This window comes from Fukomys damarensis, unplaced genomic scaffold (genome assembly GCF_012274545.1).
Source record: "Fukomys damarensis isolate Sample0158 unplaced genomic scaffold, DMR_v1.0_HiC HiC_scaffold_29, whole genome shotgun sequence".
NCBI lineage: Eukaryota > Metazoa > Chordata > Mammalia > Rodentia > Bathyergidae > Fukomys > Fukomys damarensis.
This window is the reverse complement of record NW_022900941.1, coordinates 17,974,950-17,980,296: the sequence shown is the minus strand read 5'-3', so window position 1 is coordinate 17,980,296 and position 5,347 is coordinate 17,974,950. Positions and strand designations below refer to the sequence as shown.

Below are 5,347 nucleotides of genomic sequence, written 5' to 3'. Positions count from 1 at the left end.
GATGGTTTCTGTTCTGTTCTTGGATTTATTTCTCTCTCCTGTTTGGTTCTGTGAAAGATTAAATTGACAAACCCTTAGTCAACTTTACCAAAAAAAAAGGAAAGAAAAGACTCAAATGCATGCAATCAGGAACAAAAAACGTGAGAGCACAACAGAACCTGCAGAAATTCAGACTAACAATAAAGACTTCGAAAGATGCAAAAATAAGATGCAAAACACAGAACAGACAGATTCCTAGATACACATGAATTACCAAACCTGAATCAAGAAGATAGAAAAATGCTAAATAAACCTGTATTAGTCAATAAAACTAAAGATGTAATTAAAAATCTGCCAATGAGGAAAATCCCTACCCCTGGCGGATTCTCTGCTAAATTCTGTTAAGAAATTTAGAGAAGACCTACTACTCAAACTCTAAAGAAACTGAAAGGAAGTGATACTCCCAAATTCATTCCTAGAAGCAAGCACTACCCTGATACCAAAACCAGAGAAGGATTCCACCAAAAAAGAGAACTACAGGCCAATCAAAACAATGCTGAGATTCCATCTCACTCCAGGAAGAAGGGCTGCTATCAAGAAATCAAGCAATAACAAATGTTGGAGGGGCTCTGGTGGAAAAAAGAAACCTTTCTCCACTGTTGGTGGGAGTGTAGACTGGTGCAACCTTTGTGGAAATTAGCATGAAGATGCTCAAAAAACTAAAACTAGAGGCTCTCTTTGAACTAGTTATTACTCTTCATGGTATTTTTTTAATTAAAACTATCATACCACAGCTATATATTCACACCCATATTTATAGTGGCGCAATTTCTAAATAGCTAAATCTTGGGAAACAGCCCAAATGCTCATCAATTGATAAACGGATAAAGAAGATGTGGCACTAAAAAAAAAAAAAAAAAAACAAAAAACGACAGAGTACTACTTTGCCATAAAGGATGATGAACTTGAGACATTTATAGCTAAATGGAAGCACTATGAAACCATATTCTTCAGTGCAACAAATCAGATACATGTTTGTAAATACTGTACTGTTTCTCTGGTGTGAGAAATTGAAGGGAGAGTAGGGGAATGAGAAAAAATAAGAATCAAGATATATTATATTATGTACAGGTATAAATTCCCTTTGATAAATGTGATGGTTATGTATACCTAAAATATACCAATAAACTTAATTAAAAATAAAATAAAACCAGGATGCCCTGACGTTGAGGTTGAAGGTAGAGTACGGGAGGGGAGTATCTTTCCTTAGCAGTCCCTTTATATTATCTTTGGCCTTAGGGCACCTAAATCTAAAGACTAAATTGTTAGATTTACTGAATTTGGACTTGTTTCCTACCGGAACTCCTCCCTTAGCAGCCAAGATGACTCACTGTCTCCTTCCAAGAGTTCACCAATATTCCCTTTGTCTGTTCTCTGTCTCTCTGTCTCTGTCTCTGTCTCTGTCTCTCTCTCCCTCCCTCCCCCCTCCCTCCGTACAGTGTAACCTAGGCTGATCTCCAACCTGTGGAAGTCCGGCAGTGCCCTTGACTCAACCTCCCGAGGGCAGAGATAACAGACATATGCCACGACAACCAGCTACCAAAATTCCTTTTGAATAGGCTTTCTTTTAACGAAAAACTAAATTTGAAAACAAAAGTATTATTAAACTTGCATCAACACTGAACTCCATTTCAAAGGGGGGAAAAAAAAACAATGACATGCAGGAATAAATCCTAAAAAGAATAATAGGTGAATCTTGGGCACAATTTATTCATTGAATAATAAAAAAGCGGTTATGAATACCATTGGAAGCATTTAATTAAAAATAAAAGGATACAGGGCTGGGGATTTAGCTCAGTGGTTCTGTTACCTGCCTTGCAAGTGCAGGGACCCGAGTTCGATCCCCAGTACCAAAAAAAAAATATACAGTGGAAAAAAAAAATAAAAAAAAAAAAAAAAAAGGATACAGGGCTGGGGATTTAGCTCAGTGGTTCTGCCAACTGCCTCACAAGTGCAAGGTCCTAAGTTTGATCCCTGGTACCAAAAAAACAAAAATGAAAAGGATATAAATTTATTTATATATTTTTTGTTTTTGAGAAAGGGTCTCCCTATGTAGTTCAGGCTAGCCTTGAATTCACAATGTAACCCTCAAAATCACAGCAATCCTCCTGCCTCAGCCTTCTGAGTGCTGGGATTATAGGCCTGTACAACCACCTCTGGTTTTAAATTTACTTTTTTTTTTTGGTTTTTTTCAGACAGGGTCTCACTATGTAGTTGAGATTGGTCTGGAACTCACTGTGTAGTCCAGGCTGGTCTCGAACTCTCAGTGATCCTCCTGCCTCAGCCTCCTGAGGGCTGGGATTACAGGTGTGTGCCCCCATTCCAGCTTTTTTTTGGGGGGGTAGGGGGATGAACTTGGGTCCTTGTGCTTGCAAGGCGGAACCACTGAGCTAAATCCTCGGCCCTTAAATTTACTTTTTGAAAGGGTAGCTACAATAGCTACATAGTGATACACTGTAGGATATTCAGCTCTGCAGGTCTCTACAGGCCTGTGACACCTATTCCTGAAAACCTTCCCCTGCATTAGTAGGGTTAATAAGGAAAGATGATGTGTATTGCACTATGTAACCATCTGCTGTCAGGAGCCATTTTACATAATTTTTGGAAAAAATAATTTCACAATTAAATTATGATTAGGGCTGTCTGTGGCCTAGTTTTCTTGCCTGGGGGCTGGCTACGATGTGGGGAAACTTAATTCCATGCCTCTGGCCACGGCTGAGGCCTCAATGGTCCCATGATGCTGTGATGCTCAAGGGCAAGATTACATCAGCTGAAGACATACTGCTTCTTTAAGAACCGAGTAGTAATACCAAAACAGAAAGGTTTCACCAGGGGAGGGCAAATTTGTTATCAGTTTAACTCATCCCACCTACTGTTGTAAGAGCATTCTGCTCATCTTATCATCCCAATCAATTTAAACTCCTCAATAAGATCTTCATCAGCACAAGATCCTCACTGTCACAGGATTACCATCACCCCCAGTCATTTGATACTTCCTCCAATTATAAAATTTTAGTCAATTTAGGATTACTGCTGCCCTCTGAGTCATCTGATACTTCCTATGAACCCAATAAATAGTGGCAAGCTCGGAGTGTCTTTGCCTTCTCTGAGGCACTGACCTCCCCGGCCCCCCATATATTTTGGAAATAATGTTAAGTCTCTATTGTCTTTTTTCTTTTTCTCTCACCATTCCCCTACCTAGGCAGTTGGAGGATTGATCGTCTATGGATAATCTATCTTTGGGAATAAATCAAGTTAGTGACTATAACCGTGACACAGTTTAACAGTATCTGTTGAGTGAGGTAGCACACATCTGTTATCCCAGCATTCTTGTTGGAGTCTGAAGTAGGAACATCACAAGTTTGAGTCAAGCCTGGGCAATTTTGCAAACCTTGTCTTGAATGTAAAAATAAAAAAGGGTTGTGGATGTAGCTGAGCGCAAATATGCTAGGTTCAATCCCTAGTACCTTTGCCCTCAAATTAGTTGCATCCAAAACACCTCAAGAATGAGTGCTAATTATTACACTGGGTTCTAACAGGATGAAATCTATACAAAGTAAAACAGAACTTTTAGGCTACTACTGGGATTATCAGTTAGTGGGCAGCTGATTGCTTCGGTATTACAGAGTTACTGTAGGGGATTCACACAACTATTTGCATCCCAAGCACACTATTGACCTTTGTGAAAACTTAAAAAATTGTCACATTTGAAAAATCTGGAAACTGACCACAAGACAAGTATTAGAGCCAACAGTGACAAGGCAAGGTAAAAACTATTTCACCCATATTTATGTATTTGTTTACTTCTCCAGGAGATGCATATTCCTATCAGATTATTAAACTAACTACTTTAATCTGAACCCCTGCTCATCAGTCTTCCAGTTATAACTGGGCTTCCCATGCAGATTAACCTGAAGAAAGGAATATAATGGCAATGCTGACAGAGCATATGTCACAGTAAATCAGTAATATGGCATTCAGCTTTATTCAATTTCTGCATACTTCACTATGATATATAGCCTAAGTCTTAAGTCTTGTCTATAAAAACAAAATTCTGAGTTTTCAAATCTGAGACCCAAACACTCTATTTGACAATATAAATAGTGTAGTTCCTTAGGTCTCCTGGCAGTACCATTCTTACTCCATAATTCATCCTTTCACATATAAAGAACATGTAAAATAGCATCAGAAGTTTTACATATATCCTAGATTAGCATTCTAAACTGCCAAGTTTATAGCCAAACCAACCCAGAACAAAATGAGTGTTCTATATACTTCAGTAGAAACCAGAAACGGTAGAATTTGTTCAGCTAGATAATCAGATAAAATAAGATTCAAAGCTAGGCATGGTGCCTCATGCCTGTTATCCCAGGACTTAGGAGGCTAAGGCAGTAGGATTACTTCAAGTTCAAGGCCAGCGGGGGCTGTATAGTGAATTCAAGGCTATCCTCAACTGCATAGGTGACTTATTTTGCAAATAAGGAAAAGATGAGCATATCTATAAGAAATCACCAAAGAAATACATGAGTATTTAACAGAAAAGAAATGAAAACTTTTTGTTTGTGTTTTGTTTTTTGAGACAGGGCCTCGCTATGTAGTTGAGGCTGACCTGGAACTCACTATGTAGCCCAGGCTGGTCTTGAACTCAGTGATCCTCCAGTCTCAGCCTCGAGTGTTGGGATTACAGAGTGCAGCACCACGCCTGGTGACAACTTTTTGATTACAGAGAAAAACCACTTAAAATAAAGACAGCAGTTTTTCATTGACAAAGACAGGAAAGAATTTTGCCAAGTGTGAAGAGGACCCAGACAAATGTTACATTTTCACACACTGTTGACAGAAGTGGAAAAGGGGTACCAAAGCTTTGGAGGTCAACTGAACTGTTTGCATCACACAGCCTTATAGTTAATATGCTCTTTGATCCAATAAGATTACCTAGAAGAATTTACCCTAATGAAAAAATTACAACATATATCAAAGCAATGTTTTTCTTTCTCATTTCAAAAGCACTGTTTATAAAAAAAAAGACCAAAATGGAAATACACTTCTAAGCACAGTACCTTGTGCTTAAGTAAACAATTACTGCCTTGTGAAGGGAGACTAAATACAGACAGTAAATTCATAAGATTCAAACTATAAGCCTAAAAAATTAATTTAAGGCTGGTATTGTATGGTTAACTTATTTATTTATTTTGCAGTACTGTGGATTGAACTGAGGGCCTTTGTATTAATTTAGACCTGCAGACCTTTTGCAATTTTTTAAAATTTTGTATCTTTTTTTTTTTTTTTTTTTTTTTTTTTTTTTTTT

The 5,347-nt window shown here is 38.0% G+C and overlaps 1 protein-coding gene across 1 annotated transcript in view; it reads right to left on the bottom strand.

The window, feature by feature from the left end:
* Positions 1-5,347, bottom strand: part of R3hdm1 (R3H domain containing 1) — a 169,718-nt gene that overhangs the window by 130,883 nt on the left and 33,488 nt on the right. The window lies entirely within an intron of this gene.